The sequence below is a fragment of the Apteryx mantelli genome, chromosome 1 (genome assembly GCF_036417845.1).
Source record: "Apteryx mantelli isolate bAptMan1 chromosome 1, bAptMan1.hap1, whole genome shotgun sequence".
Lineage (NCBI taxonomy): Eukaryota > Metazoa > Chordata > Aves > Apterygiformes > Apterygidae > Apteryx > Apteryx mantelli.
This window is the reverse complement of record NC_089978.1, coordinates 173,213,657-173,238,494: the sequence shown is the minus strand read 5'-3', so window position 1 is coordinate 173,238,494 and position 24,838 is coordinate 173,213,657. Positions and strand designations below refer to the sequence as shown.

At 38.7% G+C, this 24,838-nt stretch overlaps 1 long non-coding RNA gene across 2 annotated transcripts; it reads right to left on the bottom strand.

Moving 5' to 3' along the window:
* Positions 1–3,630: 3,630 nt before the first annotated feature.
* On the bottom strand, positions 3,631–19,225 carry LOC106488910 (uncharacterized). 2 transcript variants are annotated; one of them, XR_001293308.2, is made up of 5 exons: positions 18,716–19,225; positions 18,223–18,249; positions 11,553–11,597; positions 6,200–8,151; positions 3,631–4,903 (listed from the first exon to the last, which is right to left on the bottom strand). It is a non-coding gene; the product is annotated as an uncharacterized lncRNA (long non-coding RNA). The 2 variants fall into 2 exon arrangements; XR_001293309.2 differs by having other exon boundaries at positions 6,200–7,752.
* Positions 19,226–24,838: the final 5,613 nt, after the last annotated feature.

The window sequence follows — 24,838 nt, the reverse complement described above, 5'->3', positions numbered from 1 at the left end:
GCCTGCTGAGTTCATGGGGCTGTTCAGCCCCATGTTGTGTGCACTTTTGAAACAGCCTGCACATAGACATGTGGAGAACTTCCCAGGAGCTTCAGGCCAAGATCAATGCACATTTGAGGAGCGTTATGAGAGAGTTTGTCTTTCCTGTGGGGAAGTCGCATCAAATTCTGGAAGTATCAGATTACAGAGAGTCAGAGAATCAGGTATGCAAATTTTTATCAATGGCATAAAAAGCAAACTACAAGACTTGGTATGTATTTTAAGCACGCTAGTGATTATTTAGTTTGATTTTCAGAAATTGAAGACCCAGCACCCCAGAAAGGATTTGTTCACTATGCAGCAGCATGCTTTTAAGTGCAATGTAACATTAGCAAGTCAGTTTAAAAAACAGCGAAATCCAAAAAAGGCCCAGTTTTTCTCTCATAATTCAAAAGACAGAGGAAACAACCTGGAAAATAGTAAATAACATGCTTATAAAACCCAAATTAAGCTACAGTTGTTTATTTTCTTTAGATTTACTGAGCTTTATGTCTTTGTTTCTATGGTAAACTGTCAGGGTAAATGGATTAAAATTACTAAGCAATGCCTTGCATGGTGATCATCTCTCACACATTAACACCTCCACAAAATACATATAACTCACTAACTGTTTGGTATGTGCTGAATGGAATAAGAGCACAATGCTTTTACTCTTCATCACAGACCACACCAACTTAACATCCTCAACTTCTTCAGCAGAAAAGATCAACACAGAGAAGTCATTGGGCTTCCCTGCCATGGCCTGGTCATCCCTCAGTGCCACACTCACACTCTGTTGTCAAGCAGTCACTCCAAATCAAATCTAGAATAGCATCTTGTAGATTTTAAAACCAGTTGTTCTATGAAACAGTCATTTATTTTATTTGTATGAAAAAACTGTGTCCCTCCACCTTGTCCTTAAGAAGAATTTAGTTAGACTATATGGGGGTAATTGATATCTCCCGCTCTTACTACCTGTCATAAAATTGCAGCTTCTCTAGTCTTACTTAACATTTCCTGATCATCACCATTGTCCCAATGAAAGGGTCAGCAGTGCAATCCTAATACAATATTTTTACCATTAGATTCTGGGATTTCCTTCCAGAAGGATTCTATGATGCTTCTATATTCTAGAATAATTTTAAGCTTTTACATTGAACTAATAGGATGTTTATCATAACATTTTATTCTTTTTGTTTCTGTGTCTCTGTGCTATTCCATCACAGACTGAACAACAGAAAGGACTAAACAGTCCTGACAAGCTACTACATAAGATAAGACTGAAATAAATAGGTGATAGTTCAGTAAACAGAAGACTGATTGACAGGCCGAAGACCAAGGCTGCAAGGTATTTTTAAGATTTTTTTCCTGCAATGGTTAGCCCCAAATCCTTGAATCATCACTTCAGAAACAAATACCTTTTGATAAAATGCTGGTTCAAGAAGCCAGCTAGGCAATAATAACACAATTTGCCCTGGAGTATTTGAGAGATAGTAGAATACTGTATGGAGGCTTCGTGTGTGTGTGTGTGTGTGTGTGTATGTTTTGTGAAAATATTCCAGAAGACTATTTTCTTGCCAGCAGATTGACTTATTTACATTTACTTTGCTTAGGAAAAATGTATTGGAACTAATGCTTGAATAATTAAGTAACAACTGACTACAGTAATGAAATAAAATCCCCTATATGATCACTGCTTTCTGTATCATTCTTTTATTGAGCTGCATAAATAATACAGAAATATGTCCATGCATTTTTATTTAATTATCACATTGGTATTTCTGTGCCTCTTCTGCCCACTTTCCAAGCTTATCTAAACAACCAAATTTCCTTATCAAAGCTTTGTAGAAACTCATATGTATGAGTTCATGGAAAATGAACTTTAAATTAATTCCACACTTTTATGTAGGCAGAAGACCAAACTTCCTGTGTCTGCTTGCTTATGCCTACCTTGTCTCTAGGAGCTGGGTCTAAAAATGATGCTGAAGCCCAGTGCGAGCCTGGAGTTAACCCTGTGCACCTATATGCTGACTGTAGGATGTCCGTGGCATATCTGTCTGCATCCACACCTGCAGGGCAGTGACTGGCTGGATCTAATGAGCTAGAAATCCCACCTGCCCTGGTGGCAGGTGAGGATTACCTTGTCACGGGGCAATTGCCTAAACATTGATGTCCAGTGTCATTAGTGTTGGTTTCAAAGACTTCTGCATGAGGTTAGGACATAAGGCACAGACAAAAGACACCTCTGCCTTCCCAGAGTGACAGCAGTATAGATGCCATTTTAGATGCCATAGTATCTAAAATGACACCAGATACCTATATTTAGGTAGCTGAATATTGCCTCCATGATGACAGCAGATGGGAAACCTGGTGGTGCCACGTCAAGGACACAGCGACTGCCTATGCACTGTGGATGAATGAGCCCTAGGATCCACACTGAAGGACTAACACAGATTCAAGCTTTCCTCCCTCCCTCCCTCCCTGTTCAGTTTTACCTCTGCCAGCACCTTCTGGATGTACTGCAGATTAGTAAATTTTGGCCTTGAACATGGGTCATTGAGGCCCATAGTGAGTTCACACAATAGATGATAGTTCGAACACCAGCAGCCAGAACATATGATCTGACTAGACAAAGAGATTTCAGCATTTTCAAGACCACATTTAAGCCACAGAATTTAATATCAACAACTTTCAGAGACAAGCAACTTAGGCTGAATTTGATCTGGCAGGCTAGAGATAGGAGGTTGCAGATAAACCATTCCTCATCCCCTGAATCAATGCCCTGAAAGAAGACATAATTATTTCTTTAAAGGATGCAAAACACTGTTTATAGACAATGAGATTAAACTTGATTAAATATCAGTTCCTCCAGTGAATACAAATGATTAGCATTCACTAATCATAGTTTACTATATTTGATATGCTCTCAAAGGAAAATGGGTGTTTTGGGGATTCAGTCATTTAAAATAAGTTGCTGTCAGTTTTAGAAATAATGAGAAGACAAAAGAAGTAATGAATTCTCTGATATCTGTGCATGGCTTTGGAACAGATTAGAGAATAAAGTTATCTGTAGTAGCAGTAAAAATAATAATAACAATAATAATAATGACAACAGCAGTAGCAGGGCTCTTAGAGATTGAAGGACAGAACTTTTAAAATGGATTAGTTTAGATGTTTTAAGATGAGAAGGAGCTCTTTTAATTTGTACCTATCATCTCTGGTGGAGGTTATCAGCACCTGCTGGTGGTTAGCATTTGGATGCCAAAGATCATAGTGGAAAAGCATCATAGTCAATAACTGATGTAAAAATCTCCTCGTTCCACTGATTTCAGCAGAGCTGGAATTAGTTTCAGCAGCTCCAAGTCTGGCCTCTGCTTTAAACATTCACAATGATATATGGGAAATATTTGGTCAATCCTGTTATTGGGAATACTCATAACTGGGTCTGGGGTTATGAGCGGTGGCAGGCTGATAATTGAGACTCGATTTCCAAGCACAGGCAGATAAAGCTATACAGGAATCAGTATGTTCATCCTATGGAAAATTTTTGGATTATTTAGTCTTTGTTTTTTTAAGAGAAAAATCAAACAAATACAAAACTGGAAATGCACAACATAGCATGTATTTCTTCAAAGAAAATTCCAATCCAGTGAGACAGCAAGGGATTTGGGACATTCTGGTAAAACAGAGACCCCAAGGAATCAGTACTACAGTCTCAGTCAGGTAGGTCCCCAGAGGCAGCCTGGGAGCTACCTACCTCCTACGTTTCCACAGAAAGTTTCTATGCGATCATCATGTTCCTGCAGGACACTTCCGTTCTGTTGAATCAGCATATGCTGGTTGAGATCCGGTCCACTGGAAATCTTCCAACCAGCTTTACAACAAAAACTAGTTTTTCCCCATGCTGGAGCAAGATGCTCTCTAATTCATATTTTAATCAGCATTTCTACTTTTGTAAATCAATAGGAAATACCTGAATATATTTAAAATCAAATTATGGAGCAACTCACACAAAATAGTGACTGTGTTTAAGTCACTTCACAACAGTTTAGGGAGAAAAGGTATTCCTGAATAGTGCTAGCGCTGAAAAGACAATACAGTGCTGTGATCAGAACATGACTAATTATTATTATTCATGCTTTGAAATAGAATTTACATGTAGACAATTTACATAGCATTTTAATAAGATGTTGAAGGTAAACAAGATAAGATATATTTTGGGATGACTTGTCTGATTCTGAGGAAATTACTCCCAAGAGCTATCTGATATTTTGTCTTAGATTTTTTGTTGCTATTTCCTACCACACTTATCTATAATAAATTTGCAATATACAAAAAATATTCCTGAAGGTACTGTCAATGCATTTCTTCTTTCCACAGCCTTCCCTCTCGACTGAAGAAATCTTACAAATCCAACTGACCTCTCCCATCCTGAGAATATCTACCCTGTAGAAAACTGGAAGTTAGTCAGAGCTGACCAGTCAACAGAGATTGCTTTTGAATTCCTTTCACACTCCTTTAATAACCATCAGTAGTAAATAGCAAAGAGCCATTAATGACCTTTAATTTGGTTTATAAACTTACAATACAAGTCACTTTATTCCCCTTGAAAATAAGTGAGGGAAAGCAAGGAATGTACACATTTGACTGGGTCACAGAACAGGCACTGGATTTAATCACCACTAGCTAGCAAATTCCATATTCAACTCAGAAGTTCAGAGGTTTCAAAGCAGCTAAGATAAGAACAATGAAAAGTGCAGGGAAATGTGGTCTTCTGGCTCAGAGATAGGAAGTGGGTTGTCTCCTCTGTATTCCTGGCCTTCGTGATGACTGAAACAAGCCACTGTACCTTTCTGATCCTCACACGAAAAATGTTTTACCAGCTCTAGAAAGGGATGTATATCAAAGGAGAATTGTTTCATTTAAGTGGCGAAAATATTGATTAAGAAGCATGATTAACAGAAAGAAAATTAAAAGAAAGAATTAAAAGAAAGAAAATTAAAATGTAAAAGAAATAATAAAAATGCACTATCCATTGTGATTTATGAAAAAAGACATATGATAAAAGTCCTGCTCTTTGCAAAATAAGATTATTAATAAAAGCACAATAAATGAGCAAGCTTTTGTAAATGTACTTGTAAAAATTCAGTAAAAAGCAACACTGTGTAAATTAAGGACAGTTCCTTAGTAGTCAGCAGAGTTATGTAAGTGTAAAATCAGCACAAGTGAGGTCAGAACTGGGTCTAGGAATGTTAATGTATTTGAACTGAAATGTTAATGCATTTGGACAGGAATGCCAGGTAGGACTTTACAACGCAGTCACTGGAATTAATATTCAGTGCTCCTCCCCTCTAATAGACTTTAGTACTATGAAAAATACAAGAAGCACAAAAGAGGAAATCTCATTCATCTGCCAAAACCACAATAAGCAAAGCAAACTATGAACTGATAAACAGTTGCTTTTCATTCTGATATACTAGGAACCGAAAGAGAAATATGGAAACTGGAAGGCTGCAAACGAGGCCGTTTCACTTCCAGTTCAGCTTTCAAACGTCCCAAGCTACACACAGCACCTAAGTTTTGGCTGTTCTGCTCTGGCTTTGACTTATTTTTGCTCTTTAAAAGCTTGTCAGCCCTCTCTTGTATCTTGCAAGTGAATGCTGACAAGTGTCATGTATGTCACAAAAAATTGGTTATTCAAAGAAATAGAAGAACCATTTTCGGTAATTTAGGAGAAAGGCCTTTGCTGAAGCCACACAGCCAGCCTGCGGGGGGGGGGGGGGGGGTGGGAAGGAGCAGCCAAGCACTGAGCTGAATGAAAAGCAATTTGAGAGTATCACAAAATAAGGCAACTGAGTGGGTTAGCCTGACTGATTTAGGGTGGGAGGATTCAGTGTTGAGGGCCAGGCTGTTGTAAGCTGAGTTCAGATCACGGAGAGGCTGGATGGTTAGTTTGTTGGATTATTTTTCCAGCTGGAAGCATTGTTTGGGGAAATACTATGAATTATAATAACAGATGCTCATTTCACAGTGTCTTGGCTTTTGATATTTCATTTTTCTGTACAAAGATATAATTCTGAAGAAAGTTGTATTGTTTCCACTAACATGGCAAACACTAAGACCATAAACAGCCTGAGAGGTAAGAGATAATAACAAAGAAAAAAAAAGTGAGCTTCTTTACCATTCCTTTAGAAAATGCAGATGAAGTGATTGTGAGTAGTTGCTGAGTCCTCTTTCTTGGCTAGAATCGTTTCTCATAACACAGCAAGAAATACAAGATTAAAAAGAGCAAACATTTAAGGGTTAAAATAAGCACAACCTCAAGCCTAGAGTGCATTCAAATGTACATTTGTCCTTGCCTATTGCTAATATGAGACAAACCGTTCCTCTAACTGGTAGGACCTAGAAGGCTTTGAAACTCAATCAGGTTCCTGCCTCAAGGTATTTAACTTAAGTAGCTCTCCTAGTTGGAGAAATGCAAGGCAGCTGCCTGTTTGACTAGGCTGGGAATGAAAGGTTTGCTTTGCTGGCACAGCTCCAGGCAGGCAGGCAGCTTCAGAGCCAAATCCCTTCCAGGTCAGAGCCAAGAGATGGACGTAAAGACTTCCCTGAAGTCATCATCTCCCCCTCTTCTTAATACCTGCTCCTTAATGAACCCCAGGTGACGGGCTATTTAGCCAATGAAGGCGGTTGCTTTTGGGCTAGAAGGGCCTGACGTCCCCTGTCCCAGCGAATGTGTATGGGAGCCCTGCAGTATGGACACAACGCATGCAACACGGCATGTGTGCACCAGGCAAGTCCCTGGCTCAGCGGTGATGGGGGAGAAACAGAGCCATTTCCCAACCTGCAGTCAGGCACCTCTCCCTCCCCCAGACTGTGGTGCGGTTGCACTGACACACAAACGCTAAATTCCCACCTGGAGTTACCAAAGGATTAGAAGAATCGCACACAGAAGCACAGTATATATTTCTGACTGGCTGTGGTTTGAGGTGGTCATGACAGGAAACAGATACCTGCTGGGGAAACCCAGAAATTTTTGCCATATTGCGCTGTGTAGAAATGAGTAATGAGAGCATCAGTGCCCTGTCTGCTCTACGAGCTCCCAGATTTGCTGCATGCTAATGCAGACCATTCCCCTCTGGGAGTGGGAGAGCCCAGCCTAGGGATGTGATGGAAAACACCTCTCAGCTGCAGTCCTACTGGGCCAGTACTTAAGAGGATGGTCTAGTGTGGACTGTGTGAAATGGAGAAGCTGGGCAATTTGGGCCTGGGAACGGGCTACCTTCCACAAGGGAGGGAGAAGTCAACATTTTCCATTGCCTGAAAAAGGCTTAACAAAAGGGTGATATAGATATCTCTGTAGCTTTCTATCTGTGCATGAATCCCCATGCTAGACTGTCACGTGTCCTTTCTAAACCAAGGATTCCTCTCTTGGCGATGTGGTTTGCCTAGGACACCAAATCTATACTCTTTTGAAGGACTTGTTCTTTTCATAACCAAGGCGCCCACTTGTGGAATAATCCCTGAACACCAGGCCCTCACCCGTGTCTCTCACAGAAGAGGAATCCCAGTTACACTCCTGTCGTCAGAAAGCAATTTTCAGAACAGATGATGAATCGGCTCATTCCTTGAGACTCCATTAAATATATCTATTTTTAGATCATAAACCATGTGATCTTCCAAAGTTGCAGAACTACGGACAACAAAAGTAATGCAATAGTTGTATATCACCACCTGCAAAAAATGAAATAAGACATAAAGGAAGTAGTGGAGAGAGTTCTTGTACTCCTTCATTTGAGAAATCCAGGGCTTTGTTTGTGGAACAGCAGTACGAAACAGTGCAAAAATGACAAGCAGACTTTGAGGTTTTATAAATAAGGTGCTTTGTAGCGGACAGGGCTAAGGAAATCTTTTCAGGAGACACAGGGAGAAAAGAAGATTGTAGATGATGGAGAGAGAAATCTGCATCATAACTGGAGAGTTCTCAAATTTTTATGATTTGAGGTGACAACACTTTTCTGGTTCCATGTGTCAGATAAATATCCTGCTGGAAGGGAATAGGTACAAGAGCCCTCTGATGCATGGAGAGAGTTAAGTGATCCTCATTCGACAGCTTTTACAGTGGAGCTGCACCTTAGGAAAACAAAAGCAAAGGTTCATTTTCTGTGTGAAAGGAAGGCATTAATAGTCCTATGCCATTGAGTGGGACTTGCTCCTTTGATCTGTATATCACTTTGTCTATTCCATGCTAATTTACTTAAGTGTTTGCAAGGAGGGGCCAAGGGGAGAAAAGCTTTCATTAGAGCCACAGAAGTGCTGAGCTGTTTGACAGTAATTCTATTTGGAATTCATTTGTTTAAGTAAAGACAAGGTGGGGTTGAAGAGTGATTTTTTTTTTCCTGATATGGGTAGGATAAATAGTTGAATGGAAATGTGTGCGTTGATGACTGGCGTTATTAAAGGTTTACCTCTGAATGAAGTTCATCTAGTGCAATGTTGTATCAATTATTCATTGGGCCTCCTGACTATGTCTGACACACGTATTCCCGTCCTAGACCAAAATCAGGCAAATATATGTATATATATAACAGTACAGGAGAGGCCACAAGGAAAGCTTTATCTTCCTTTTTCCCTCAGTGCCCCAGGACACACAAAGGAATAATTTGTTAGAGACAGAATTTCATTCCGCAGTTCTGCTCCATTTTCCTGGATTCCTTGCTGAAGCTGCAGACAGACGACAGTTGTGATGTGCTTACTAAGGTGCACTTACTCAGAGCGCTGAGGCTCTACTGAAACTACCAGCAGGCTTTTCACTTGAGCAGCAGTCTCTTGGGAACAGATTTCAGTCACTATTAACCTAAGCTGTGTTTAAATCATTGAAACCGGGATAAAAGGCTTCATATCTTGTTACCAGTTCTTCAAGCCATCTGCTCCTCCATTTTGTGGCATAAAGTACAAAAGTAGAACTGACTGCATGTTCTTTTTTCTTTTTTTTTTTTTCTCTTCAAAGGGGCAAAGTGGACAGCATGAAATGAAGCGCAAGTTAAAAGCCTGGTGTCAACAACCTATCTACATAGACTGGTTGTGATATGGATTTATGTGTTTCCAAATTATTCTTTGTACCAAGGAATTTTGCATGGTTATTTCTAGTCTGTGTTATGCTGCTTAGTAAATGAAACAGAGATGAGTGAGCCTGAATATGAAAGATGACAGAAAAGACAGCATTACATTTAACATAGGGTTATATAATAGCACTGAACATGTTACTAAATGTCAGCATCTTTAATAAAATAGCAACTGAAAAAAATCAGGCACATTTATTAAGCAGGAGAGGGTTTGCTGTACATCAGAGTAGCACCCAGTATTAGATGCACTGAAATCTTAAAAGATGTTTTAGTTTACACAGTAAAAAATGATCCGTGCATTAGAAGTTGAATTCCATGTGTTGAGAGCCTAATTATCAGGATGTGCCTCTGTTTCCCAATAAAGGACTTTTTTTTCATACAATGCAGAGAAACATAAAAAGCAGAAAGCAAAAGAATTTATAATAAGCAATTTGTCTAACTTGACTTTTTTATCAGGAAGCACTATAAAAGGCATTATAAAATATGATGTTTTGCAAAACACATTCTTCTTTAAATGATAGTATGGCTTGATCAGATATATATTTAACAGTGAAAACTTGAAGTGTTGATTCATTAGAGCTGGATGAATAAGCGTTATAGATTTTTTCCTTTGATTTCAAATAGGATGATTTTATTGTCTAATTAGTACACAAGTAAATTGAAATGAATGTTCCCATGCATTAACCTGAAATAACGGAAATTCTGGAAATACTTCAAAATGTATTTTTTAAAAACACTTATTTTAAACAAAGTTTATTTTGGTAAAAGTTTAACACAGTCTGGTCTCAGTAACAGATACAGCTATTGTTAAAGAACTTCTAAAAGAAATAAATGAAAACATTGACCAAACATGTAACAGCTGCTTTTAAAGCGTTTGCCCAGTTCTAGATAAGATACATAGTTTCTTCTCCATTATTTAGAGAATATGAGGTTGTATTTTACACATATGCCTGTTCTGGGGGATTCCAAGATTACAAGGTCCCTGATTTCCTTCAGGAACAGCACTCATTAATCTTGTGTAACATTAGCTCTATCTTAAAGACTTTGAAGTGCATTTTCCACATCTGGCCGTATGGAAGGTCAGGATGTTCCCAGCTTTATTTAACTACAACCAGATTCAGATCACTGTTTTCCAAACCATTTCATTTTTATGTTGTCTGTCATTTTGCATCACTCCCTGGACAATATTAAATCTAACATTGCTATGCCATTGGTGATTTGATTCACATATTAAATCAAAACACAATAATAACGTACATTTTCATATTGTTCTTCACGATAGTCTCAAACTACTTTTATAATTCAGTCAACACTGATAGATGTATTAAGTGGAAATCTCATCAGATTTTAATACAAAAAGATGCACTTCTTTAACAAATTTGCATGATTAATGAAAGTCTTCGCATCCAATGGCTTTTAATTAGATTATAGATAAAATATATCAGTTATGGATGAATCTGCAGAATCTGCAGAAACTTAAAGCAGGTACAGATTTAATAGCAGAGGTGGAACACAGGTTACAGAAGTGATAGATCCATATTAGCCCTTGCCAATGAATATACAGTTCAGCCCTCAAACCTCATCTTTGATACCCCACCTTTGAATAGGGAATGTCTCTCTAACTGAAATCATGATACCATTGGAGTCACGATGCCATTGGAGTCAATGGAAAAATTCCCGAGGTTTCATCCCCAATGGCTTTTTATCTCTCCACTTATACAATAATCCATAACAAGCAGGTTTTATATTTGTCAATATTAAAATTCATATATGAGGTACTAATGAAAGTTAAATGCCAGATTGTGAAAAGTGGCTTATGTGTTCCTTTGGTGCACTTACAATTTTTCCCTGGATGTTGCTCCAGCTCTTTACTTTCTCTGCCTTAAAAAATGCATAGATATTATTTGTAATTTTGGAAAACTCATGACATTCCAGACTTCCCATACAAAATGATCGTAAGTGGTTCAAATCTTGCAGGGAATTTAACTTGACATTTACAATCAGCTGTTGTTTTTGTTCCAGCTCCTTCACATCCTTTTTTAAAAATGTGCTCATGCATTCCACAGTTCTCAGACTGTTCAGATGGACAGTGTTACTAAAGCAAGCTTGTCTCTCCACTGTCTCCAGCATCTCCAGCCTCCATCTCTAATGACTTTACATGACATTCAGTTTCTCTCAAATTACTTTTTTCATGGATTAAATCTTTCTTCACAACTCAGGGCTTCTGCCATCTTTTCCAAATATAATTTTTTATACAGCAGCTTTTGTTTGTTCTATTTTTCTCTATTTTATCTTTGTATTTCAACTTATTCACAAATTAAGATTTATAGGAATTGTTACGCTAAATATCTGAAGCCTTTACATAGTACATTTGCATCTCAATATATCCCAGAATATTTCATGACTTACCCAACCCATGTACAAATTATTTGCAGGAGTCATTTCATTCTTGCACTGCAAAAAAGTAGGATGAAATGAAGAAGTCTTTAACAGCACACTGCAGCATTATGCAATCATTTAAGACAAGAAATGGAGAATGTCAAATGAACTGAGTCTGTGGAGGAATGTGGAAAGGCAAAATGCTGTTAACCTAGTTACAGCTGGGGTAGAGATTACATGCATTATATTTTCTCATAGAGATATAAAATAACTATGACTCATATCTCTCCCAAAGATACATAAGATTGTGTCCTTCCAGACTTACTGCACAGACTGGTAATAACCAATAAAGACACAGAATGGTAATAACATTTGCTGAGGAAAATTTCTACATATTATGTTGTATATAAAGATAATGAATTTTACTGTATTTCAGGTATCATATACTCTGTGTAACAATGCTCTGCCATACAGAAAACAGTAATTTTTAACAGCTTCCTTTCCAGTTTCTAGGATCAAGCAAGCTAACTATTGCAGGGGCATCCTTAGACCCTGAGCAGAGTGAGAAGAGGTAAAATCTCTGGAAAATCATGCATCAGAAAGTGACTTGTGCCTTCTGGAAAACTGTTCAACAAAGAGGCTGAGCAGAGAGGATCAATATACAGTGAGACCTCAGAAAGGGTTAGAAACGGCACTGGGAGAAACCATGACTCTCCGACCTGGTAGCTAAGTTGCAGGTCTTGTAGGAAAGCAGCAGAATAAACAAAAGCCAGTGCAAAAAGATGCAACTGTCAGAGATCCTGACCCCAAACCCAAAAGCCCCTGTTCATGGGTAGTGGAAACCAGCTGGAGTGGCATCCATTATCTCCTTTTGCCAGCCCCATGGTTGTACTCCTTCATTTAGCCACAAATCTGAAATGTATTTGAAAACTACCCTACCAAATGCACCGGGTCTTGTGACCTATGTCTAAAGCACCTTCAGCACCAGCCTCCACAACACTGCCTAATGTGATATTTCCATTAGCTTTGTCCTGTACAATCTCTCTGTTAGTACAGTCCAGACTGAAGCATTTGGGGGATGACAAACTAAAGCAGTCCATGTAGATTCAGGAAATGTTGAACTTTGGTATATGACAGTGAAGCATCATTCGAAAGCCTTCTGAAAGTCTCTCTGGTTGTAATAGCACCATCTGTTGGCAGATAATTCACACAGGTGCTCACGCCAGAATAATGATAGAAAAGATGACATCTTGCATTTTTATGCATTAGGTCTTCTATGAATCATCTGCTGAGTTGTGCAAAACAGTGCATATAAACCCACTTGAACTCAGGTTTGGATTTGTTATGTTCACTAAACTCAGACCATGCTAATGAAACTCTTGCAAGCTGGAATAGAAAGCCAGTGAATCTCCTTCACTTAGAGGCATATCAGAAGAAGGGGATGGACAACTGCTTCTTTTTCCACTGCAACTTCACCAGGAGGCTACAAAGGTTCAGCTTGTTCTTTGTTGCTCTTTAAGGTATATTACACTACAGAGGAAAACATCACTCCCCCCGCCAGGTATACAGGCCATATCCACAGCTTCAGATTGGTTTTCCAGTCATATGCCCATGTCTGCATCGCTTGCCCACTTACCCATCTCCCTCGATATTTGCTGTGAGATTCCATCTCCCGGAGCAGTTTCAGACAGCTGCCACTCCCTTAAATTAACCTGTCAGAGAAACATTTCCTCATTCTCTCTCCAAATGTAGACTCCCTCCTTGCCGACTAAATTATCCTGGCTTAAGGCCCAGAATGGGCAACATTCAGTTCTGGACCAATGACAGTTTTTCTCTGTACATGAAAATGTGACTGTATTTTATTTCTCAACCTCACAAAGTTAGAAGCAAGAATTTTATATGCTGGTAGAAGTCTTCTCTGCTTCCTGATATGTCCTAGTCCTAGAAGGTCTTAGGGTGTCAGATTTCAAAATTTTGTTAGTTTTCTGTGAATTCAAATTATTTTAGAAGTTGGTTTATATTTATGTAATTTAATTTTTCTCTCTTTCTGAGGCATGTACTGTTAGGGAGGAGAAGTGATAATGAATAAGAGCAGAGAAGGGGGAAGTCAGGAACCCACATAGACAGTTTCAATAGGATGAAATAAGAGGCATGGGAAGTGTGACTTGGAAAAGAGCAAGGAAAAAGAGAGCTAGAAACCAGTGTGTGGTGTGACTAGGAGAAGATAGAGACAGAAGCTGCTGTGTCTACATGATGTAAGGAGAGGGAGATCCAATGTCTATACTGCATTAAAAAAAGGGAATATTAAGGTTCTGGACTGTGCTGTCATTAACTTTGAGACTATTTATGAGTCTTTCCTGAGGTTCTTAAAACTTGTGAGGATCTGCAAGTCAAAAACAATTTGCTGATTCTTTTAGCCACTTCACTTCTGAAAATCATACTTCTGGTATAAAGGAGTTGTCCTTAGTCCAGGAATTACCAGAGCATATCTTGAAGAAAAAAACCAGACTTTTTCTCTCACACTCATGCTTCTGAGCACAGGTTGCTCTGACAATGTCTCCGGGATATTCTCTTCCCTTCCCTGGCAAACTGTCTGTAAACTGCCTTTCCCACAGTGCTCTCTCTGGACTGCCCGTGGTTGTTGACTCCCCCTCAGCATCATCAGGTCCAGACTCAAGCATGGGGTCTGCTGTATTTAAGCCACCTTCTGGCCTGGGTGGATCAAGGAAAACCCCTATCTATAATCTTCTTGACGTACATAAAGCACACTCAGTGACACATTTGATGACATCTCCCTCTCATCATTCCTCTCAGGTTTCCGGAAGAGCTGGTCTTCTCTCAGCAAAGTGCTTGGGTAACTGCCTAGAAGAGCCACTACGTCTGGAGAATCTGCTGATAAAAGGTCATCCAAAAAGATATCGCTGCTTGCTCCTCGGCTCACCCATTCATAGACAGCAAAAGCTCGAAGACTGCCAAGCACTCACAGAGCCCAGGCTTACTCAAATGACTAGCAAATTCTCTCTCTGGGAAAAGTCCTTGTGCCACGTAGAAGCTGCTACCACCAGGATAACACATGCTTAAACAAATCAAATGATTCTCTGGGACACTGTAAGTAACAACATCAGTGCACAGGTTTCTTCGCCTTCACTTTTTTCCAGGTCTCCTTTATGATAAATAACATATAAGCAATATGCAACCCCATCACTTTCCTCCAGGTCCTTGATTTAATTAAAGATTACACAAAAACATTATATAGAATATTATAAAAACTTAGTGCTAAGACACAGCACTGCCTGCTGGTGGAAGTGCTGTCACATCAGTCATGGTGATGTATATATATGTGTGTATACTGAATTAGATTAAATCAACCAAAGACTGCCCAAAGAAACATTGAGGGAATAACATCACAATGTACTTTTGCAACCTAGACTTATTAGAATTAATCAATCTTGCATGTATGTGACAAACTGTTTAGAATATCTATACTGCAGTTGTGTCAGCAGCAAAGTCTTGGCCTTTTCTTTTAAGCTAAAGTGAGAAAAGTCACCTGGAGAGTGTAATCTTAGGTTAGGGAATGCGTTCATTCCAAAGTACAGAGGTCAATGCAATGTAAACAAAATTGATTTTAAGATCTTGTAATATACTTTCCCAGTTTATATCCATAATAAGATAAACCATGACAACAGTGTTTATGTGACCATCCTTATATAAACAATAGGGATCACTCTGTTGAATAAGACGGTATAGAAAAAGAATGTGAGCCAACCCTGGTGGGTTTTCCACCTCTTTCATACTAAAATTAAAATGTTCATTTTGAACCTCCCATGCAGATGATATTTTCTCAAAAAAAAGCAAGGTATTTTGCTTATTTTGTACTGGTGAATTTCACTTGCTGATTCTACCTATTAAGCACAGCTATTCCCAGAATATGTAATCTTCAAAAAAGAAAACAGTTTTAATGAAAGTTATCAAGGGCTTGGAATGAACACATGCAGGCTTTCAGTAATGATAAGAATAAGAAAGATGAGCCTATTTCTGTGCTCTTGGCAGCATCAGGCTTGCAAAATTAACTCTTGAGTCCAAAACATACATGAATGTATTTGGGAAAGTGGGATGGGTGAAATATTATGAGCTTACTGTAAGCTCTGTATTTCACATTTCACAGTCACTGATCTGAACTTCATCCCAATACAGTAACCTAAAACATGAATTTGTATAGTCAAGGTAACTTCTATTTCACCTCAAGGAAAAGTAGCAAACAAGGAGAGAATAAAGTGAACAAGTATGATCCTGTTTTCTTGAAGTCAACAGCAAAACATGAATTGATTTGCACGGCTCCTTTTCACTTTTGGGGGTTTTGAAAAAAAAAAAAAAGACAGAGAGAAAGAAAGAGAGAGAAAGAGGTGGCTATTTTGGGAAAATTTTTGAATTAAATAAAATTGGGAAAATTTTTGAATTAAATAAAATTTCTTTCACTGTAGTCCATTTTGGTTGAAGAAGGGGCAGGGAAGCAATGAAGAGGAAACATATTTGTCCTCTACCAACCAGCAAAAATTTTTCATTGAACAGACACAAAGAGAAATAGGAGATTAGAGAAAGAAGTAGAATTTAGACCAGAGGTAATTGTGTAGATGTCATGTTCATTGAAATGGTCATTGAGGAGCAACAGTGGCACAGCATCATGTCCTTCAAGAGCTGGACATCAATATATGAAGCCACTGTCAAAGCAGCAGCAGGGAAGCAAGCTCAGCCAAAGAGCCTGTTTTGATAAGTAAGGCTAGCTATTCTTCCCCTTTTTATTAGAGCATGGCTGCTGGGAAATTGACTGTGCTAGTCTTTGCTGAGAGGAAAAAAAATCTGTATAGAGCATTCTATCTTGAACATGATGTTACGGATTCTGCCTTTCATCTGTGAATGAATTAATGCATAAAGAACATCATTTCCCAGGAAAGTATAAAGGCCATCACTAAACCATATGTACAAGATTTTGTTCTCAGAAATCCTTCAAGATATTATGTAATACCATACTGCAAGAGAATCCACAGTATGCTTTTGTGTAAAACACTGTCATGACTGTTTCTTGATGTTTAGACTGCATTCTCCATTTGTTTGGATTGTTAGTTTCAAGGGCCAAATGCTTTTAACATTTGTGCTTGTTTTTTTTGATGTTGCTTTCTGTATCATGATCCAAATTTGTTTTGCAGTCACCTACCCCTGAATACTTTACTAGAAAACAGTTGAGGGATAATGCTTTATATAAGCCTTATGAATAGAGTAGAAAGGAAGGTAGAGCAGCATTTCAGTGAGGTTGTAACAGAAGAAGAACCACACGGTTCCTACCATATTATTATTAATGCAGCATTAAACTAATGTGCTTTCCTTAATCTAAATGAGCAAAGAATGTTAATGTCAATATTATGGAGATGCATGTATATTACAAGATTTCGTTAAGGGCTTTTGACGCTCTTGTTCCTCACAGTCACAAAAAAATGTAGACACATAGAAATTATAGTCCAAAAAAACCCACCAAGATTACACTCCTGATAACATACTTCCAACATTTCTGTGCTTGAATATTTGCTGGAAATTTTTCTTGAATCAGACACTGCTATTTCCTCATGTACCCATCATTCTGAGTTTCATACCTACTGTCAAGAATACACATAGAAAAAGCGAGCTTTTAAAAAGCTTCCCAAGAAGGCAACAGCCATGAAGTCCCAAGCCTCATTCTCTGACTTTATCCTGGGTTGCATGAGTGCTAGACACAGGAGAGGGATCTCACAAGGGAAACAAATGTGTTAGGGCTTTCCATAGAGATTTGCTCTCGTTTCTGTGAGACTGCAGGCAGAGGAAGATGCACATACGCTCCGGTTGCCCACAAGGTCTGATAACAGTGGAAGTAAGGGCCTCTATGATGACTGAGGCATAGTGCAGTGATGATGACCTTCATCATGGGAACAAACTGCTCCATAGGTGAAGAAGGGCCAGACTCACATAAGCATGAATTTCAGCCTCAAAAACCTGTACATGATCACGAGCCTTTAATGTATACACTCAAGAGACCCCAAGATATGCATCTTCCCTTTCATAAGGAAGATGTCATCAGAATTTATTGAAAATAAGGTGGAAATATGAATAGTTTAACACATTTATTATTTGTTTAACATTCACAACAATTAGCAGGTGAGAAGGCAATGTCACACTGCTTTTAGTTTGACTGAAGGGAGAGTCTTCAGATAAGGTCCATGATTAAGGAACAGTGACTAACGTCATCCTAAAAGGCAGGGGAATTATTAGCTCTTAAAACTACTGACACAAGAGATTTTTCTTTCTAGATGAAATTCACTCCATTCCCATTCCATTGGGAAATTCTGCTATGTTAAAAATGATGAATAAATCATTCCAAAGGCATAGATAAGGTCTTGAAATAAGACAGTTGTTCAAACTTTGTTCTTTTTGCCCAAATTAAGCACCTCTGACATTCAAGGTTCAAACAGAAATTAAGAAGATAAAAGCCCTAAATCATAGGTCCAGGTCAACATTCTGTGGTAAAAGAATAAATATCTGAAACATCAGACCTCTTAGTGGCCCTACTGCAACTTTAACATTAACACTTTCAGGGCAAGTTATGCCTTGTGTATATATATATATATATATATATATATATATATATATTTTTTTTTCTACCCAAGAAGCTCACCATGTTTCAGGGTTCCTTGTGCTGCTTCTGAAATGAAAGAGAAGGTGATTATGTCTCAGGCAGCCTGGGTACAATCACAGCTATTCACAAAAGGTGTACAAAGTCTTGATTTCCTGAATGCAACAGGAATCAAACAATAGCACAGAGCTGCTTTGCTTCAACTTTGAGTCCCTTTCATTCAAAAGCTCTTTCTTTATGCTTTTTTTCAGTATGTGGCCATTTCAGTGCTTCTTCAGACATGGGCTAAGTTTCTGCTCCTTCTCTGTGCTTTATTCTGTGGTGTTTCTTCTGATTATTTTTCACATACACACTTCTTACTAAAAACATCTCCAGTCAAGCCCTGCTCCCAGCTAGTTCAAATTCTAGTGCTTCCTCGCATCTGTTTTTGTTTAGGACAATGATATATACTTGCGTTTTGATATGGAGACTGTTCTCACCTCAGAAACATTTTACTTTCTATGGACAGCTTAAATGGAAGACAGGCTGTACTTACCAATTTCAGTGATGTTTTGTCCATCTCTGAATTGCCTGCTTGTGTAGCACCCAGCACAGCAGGACCATAGCTTTTACTGGAGACTTTAGAGCCTAACAAAATAAAGCGTTAAACTGCAAAGCATTGTCATTGAAGTGATACATCTGAGCCTGCAGCAGTACACTGTTGTTAGACCAACAGAGAGCCTGAAACATTTCATGTCCTCAGGGATGGGTGCAGACTATCTGTCTCCTGGTGCTGCAGTCCATGGAGCTGAGCCTGAGCTAGTCTTCTGCTCCTCCCAGCAGGGCTTCTGAGCCCGGGCTGAGCATCCCACCTGCATAACTACAGAGCCTCCACAGCAGGGTTGAGCCAGCTTGCAGCAAGCATGCAACCCCTTGCATGCAACCACTTGCCCCCAGGCCAGCGGTGAGACAATCCCGTGGGAATTTGCAGGGGGCCACTTGTGGCTTTTCCTGTCACAGGGCCATGGTGGACAGAGCAGTCTCAGAAACAGGAGTAGCAAATCAATTCCATTTACACTTCAGCAAAGAGGACATCGATGAAACACCAACCCCTTCTGAAAAGTCAAATTGACTGTTTGCTTTTTTGGGGTGGAAGGTTTTGTTTTATGTAATTGTTGGCAGGAAGGAGAGGGAACAAGAAAAAAAAAAGACAGCAAGTTTCTTCAGCTGCAGTTTGTGACTCACTGAAGAGCAATTGTTTTTGCTTTGCTGACAGCTGCTGCCTGCTGGCAGTTGTGAGCTTACACAGGTTTAATTTCTATGCTTCACTTTTTTTCCAAAGCAAATATAAATAAATTGGAGAGTTTGACATGAGTGAACTCAGTGATGGGATACTGAATTTTCTTTGATTTTGGAATGGGGGAAGAGGGAAAAGGACGCAGTAGACGAAGAACTGTGAGGAGACACAAGGCCTTTTTGCTTGAAGAATTGGGGAAGGAATAAAAAAATAGAAAGACTTCCCTTTGGCCATCACACATGAGGGCTACTGCTGACAGATTGCAGTAGAAGGAAGCAGACTAATTATAGTATTATACCTATCATTTCATTTACCTTTTTGGTCAACGTGACAAAAAAGAAAAGAAATGGAGAATAATGAAATATAATAACAAGGATTATAGTATATTATTCTTATTTTTAATGCTAGAAAATATTGTTTTGAATCCTCTAGACTTCTGAGTTCAGTTTGCTCTCTTTTAGCACACAGTTATCTATTAGGTATTGCATTACAAGTATAGAACAGCTGGATATTGTCCTTGTGTATTGGGAAGCTCTGCTGTTGTAAAGGCTCCTATAGTCAGCGCTTCCTGTCCCAGACCTGCACTGGTTGGCTTAAGTCAGTCACAGGGTGCGAAGAAAAGAAGGTTAGGAGAGTTGAGAAGTGCATGCTGAACCCACACTTCTCCGTGACGAATTTCCCCGGGGAGTCCTGTTGCTGAGGGAACTCAGGGAGACATGAGCCAGAGCTGATCCTCCGCATCCGCAACCAGACAGAGGATGTCATAGGAGCAAATTGAAACACATGCTTGGAAAATTATTTGGAAGTTAGCCATATTGAGGGAATAAAGAGAGATTTCATGTCAGGAATTTCATGTATGGAAAAAAACCACCAGTCAGCTCTCAAGTCAGCTCTCATATTCCCAGAAAAGCAGGGTATATCATACTGATGGAACACAGTTTTCCCTAAAAAGGAAAAATTACACTCACTGGAGTCTATTATATTTTCATTTAGGGTGTTGGTCAAATGTATTATTCATGTCCTTGAAACTGATAATAAAACTGGCAGTTCTAAACAGATGTGGATTACAGAACAGCTGCCCCTCGTGATCATTTCCCTTCTCTTACTAAAGATGTATTAAAGTAGTATTTTCTAAGCCCTTGCAGTTCTTAAAGTTGCTTTCCCATAGTTCCTTAAAGGGCCATCTGTACATGTAGTTTTAGGCTTATTTTGGTCTTCAGCTCTCTCTGCCTTGCAATGACTATTTTTCCCTCCAGCTTACCTTGGAAGCTTTCAATCTTTTAGGTAGAGTACTGTGTATTTTTTAAAATCTGACTTCCTGAAAAAAACAGGTATTCACTTATGGGGGGAAAAAAAAACATAAAGGCATACAGAAAAAATGGGGACTTACATTATTAGAATTCAACTTAGATGTTGGAGGTATGGCAGATTTGGCTATTTTTTTCTAAAGATTTGTTCCCCCAAAGAATGCATAGGGAATATGAAGTTACTTTACATACCACCACCTCTGAAGACAAAAAGGCAATAAATGTGGTGATAGTAAAGACAGAAACTTTCTTAAATTTCTATTCTTCCGGATGAAGGTAGCAAAAGACTTTCAGTCCTTTGTGAAGGTATCTCTAAGTGCTTGAGTCCTGTTACCTTATCTTGCACACAGTCTAAATTGCCGTGGTTCATTAACAAATAAAAGCCAAGCAATTAGTTTAATTTAAACATGAAGATTGTGATCACCACAACTTATCAGGAGAGAGAAATGGCTTTTTGCAAAAAAAATTTGCTTTTCAACTCATTCTCAATCTCCTGCCGCTACGAAAAGATAATCTCTGCTTATTTTTTCAGCAAATGTCAGCCATGTCATCTCTGTTTACAGATGAATGGATTTCAATCTTGAAATGTTTATTCTCAGCCTCCATTACTGGACAAAGATTTCTTTGGGTAGTCTGGTGGAAAGAAATATTGTCCTCATTACTATTCTGAATTAAGGGAAGAGGGAAAAATTGTAAAGGGGAATTACTGAATGTGTGATTGGATTGCAGGTTTGGGAGCTATCCAAGCTGGCTTGGTGGATTCATGAGATTGTATTCTACTCTGCTGAGGGAAAGGTAATATGCATTAAGTAAAATGTCTTTCTGCAACTGAAGAGTGGAGCAAAGTGACACATATACATTTGGCGAATTATTTTCCAAAAACGTATTTAGGGCTAAATTTTTAAGCACAGTAAAAAAGGTGCAAATAAATACAAATTACTTCATATGGATACATAAAAATACATATTTATTGAGAAAATGTGTTCAGTGAAGAAGAACTAATAAAAATGGACAGAGTGTTAAGGTAAAAATAAAGCGTTCAAGTCACATTAATGAGTATCACTTCAGTGTAGCCACATTAAAAAAAAACAAAAACAAAAACACAAATTAGAATGAGTAATATTAAAGTCAGGAGCAATCAAAAACCAGACTCCTTTAACTCCTTTCTTCATCAGTTTTTCAAAGTAATATATAACAGTAAAGGGGAGGATTTATTCACTCATTCTCCCACTCCAGTCTAAGATAGACTGGAGCATGTTATTTGCATGTGTGTAAGCTCACAGGTAAAATTTTATCTACATTGAGGCCACTACCAAAACTTTCACTGATTTTCAAACAATTCATTTTGCTACAGTCCACCCTTATATTAAAGCAGAATGGTAGCTGGCACCACCACCTACATCTCTTCTTTTTGCTTTTGTTTTTTCTTTTACTTCATTCTACACTCCAGTTCATTCTAAGCTTTAAACTTAGGCAAGTAGGAAGTAAAAGCCCTTCTGGAGCTGCCTACTGCCTACTTTGCCTGAGCTGGACCTCTGGAAAGCAGTTTTTGTTGTTACCACCAGTGGTGGCTGGGTCCCTCTGCAGGGCAGTGGCCATCACTAGGCAACGCAGGGGACTTCACAGAAGCAGCAGCCTCTGCCTACACCCCCTTGTGAAAACAGAGCCAGCAAGCTTGTCTCCCCCAGGCTGACTAGAATCACTCCGGAGAGATTTTGACAGCAGTTACTGTTTTGCTTAAATCCCACTGAAGCCAATAGACATAAAAAGTTTTCCTAAATTGAGGCTTTAGCTTGTTATATGCTGAATATGTGACATCATGCAATCTTTTATTATTAAAGATTAAATGGCAAAATAATAGATTTTAAAATAATTACATGGCTTAGCAATTTCTCATTGAGAATTAGCGTCACACTTGCCAGAATTTGCAAATTATTCAAATTTTCATGACAGTTAGTGTTCTTCCCCAAGAAGATGCGGATAATCACAACAAATATTTAAATGCAGTGTGAGATATATAAATGTTTTCATAAGATCTGTTCAACAAGTAAAGTTATTTTGACATATTATTTCAGCATTTCTTTTTTTAAAAATGTAATTAGGACCATTTGGAGCATTTTTCTTTGACCAAATCTATAAATATTTACTTGGTGAAAGTGAAAGCTCTCACAACACAGGCTTAATTCTGAGAGCATCTTCCTTTTTGATTTTCCAATTTAAAATCATTTCACATCTTAAAATTTAATGCACTCTGAGTTACAATTATAAATAAATTATAATAATTAGATTTTTTTTTCTTAGCTAAAGAAAAAAAAAAGTTGTGACCAATTCAAACTCATTTGTTCTGAGACAAGACTTAAATGACGAAAGCAGAAACTTTAGGCTTGACTCAAGGTAATTTTGGGGAAATTTGGGGGAAATTCTGGAAAATGAAGAACTATTCTCCACTCTGATTCAGTGTTAAGGTCAATTTGCAGCTCTGTGGGAAAAATAAAAAGGAAGTGTGGGATGCTCTGACTACCACAGTCAAAGCTGAAAGAAAATATTAAATGTGCCTTAGAGCTTCTAGAGTTCTTTCTGTGAGACTTGATGGAGGTTTCTGACACAGGGAAAAGGTTTGGTTGTATTGCTGATAGCTGATACAGCAGAGGGAGGTGGAGTGTCCTTTTTTATTTGGGATATTTTATCAGGAAGATTTCTATTAAAATGTCTTGCTTCTTTCTTCTTAATGAACTCCCCATCAGCCAAAGGAATCAGACTAATAAGCCTATGCTGAAAGGTTATTGAGAAAGCAGTATAACATGTTATTATCTTCAGGAACTGTTGCTGTTGCAGTGTCTCCCAAGAAAACTTTGTGGAATCTAATTTACAAATATACTTTATTTTAAAACTTTATTATATTATGAAGTAGCATGGCAACCACAGAATACCAGATTTCTAGATTCATTAGAAGAAATTAACTGGGCCAGAAAATATGTGTAGAAATGAGAAGGTAAATGTCATTGTTTCAGGCATTCTTCCCACTGTGGTTCATAACTTCTTGAACATTAATATACTTGGAAAGGCAAAGATAGCTGAATTTCAATTGGTCTAAGTAAATTTGTTACAGTAGTAATAATGGATTTGGTATAAACTTGATGATCTCTTGATGTCCTAATCCCAGTTTTAACCGAGGTACTAAGGAAAAGAAGTTTATTCAGCCATGCTGGTTGGCTGTCAGTCTCAGTCAATAGTTTCTGAACAACCAGCCTGTTTCAAGTGGGAAGTGTTAGTCTCAAATGTGCTAAATTCCTGAAAATGTTGTGAAAATTCACAGATGAGTGGAGGTGAGAAATGTAGATGAGCAGGTAAAACTCAGACATCAGCTGTGGTCAAGTACTTCTGCGGTGGTTTAGGACTCACAGTTGGGTGGCTGGGTCCAGACTGCTCAGGATCAGGTAGATTACTAATCCTAATCTGTCAGGGAGTAGGGAGGGGAGACCTGGAAACATTATCCTGAGGAGAGCGCTGGTGGAAAGGGGCCACTGGGCGAGGCGTCTGCCACGCTGTGGGGTGGCGTATGGGGCCAGGACTGGAGCAGCAGTGAGGCCAGAGGGCTCTGAGGAGGTTCCCCACAGTGGGAACATCTCATGTCCCAAGATGAGGAGCTGTGGCTCAGAGGCAGCAGCTAAAGTCATTCTGGGAGGGCAAAGCACCTAGGAGGGCAGGCACTGCGTGTGATGTTCCCACCAGCACATTTTGATGTATCTCCTCCAGAGCATCCCAAAAGGTCTTCGAGCCTGTATGATCCAATACAAGAGAAGCACTTCAGAAAGACAGAGAATGGAAATAGTCCAGTGAAAACAGCTAAAAATGATTCAGAGAGGTATGGCACTGGGAATACAACAAATAATGATAATCTGCTATTTGGAACCAGTGATTCTGTCCTTATAAATGGATCAGGACCTGCCAAAACTTGCAGTCAGATGGCAGAGCTTTGACATTTATTTAATTTGTTGACAATGTTAACATAAAATGAATACACTCATGGAAAACACTCTTGTGCCAGTTCTAACCACCCTTTATTTGTACTAAA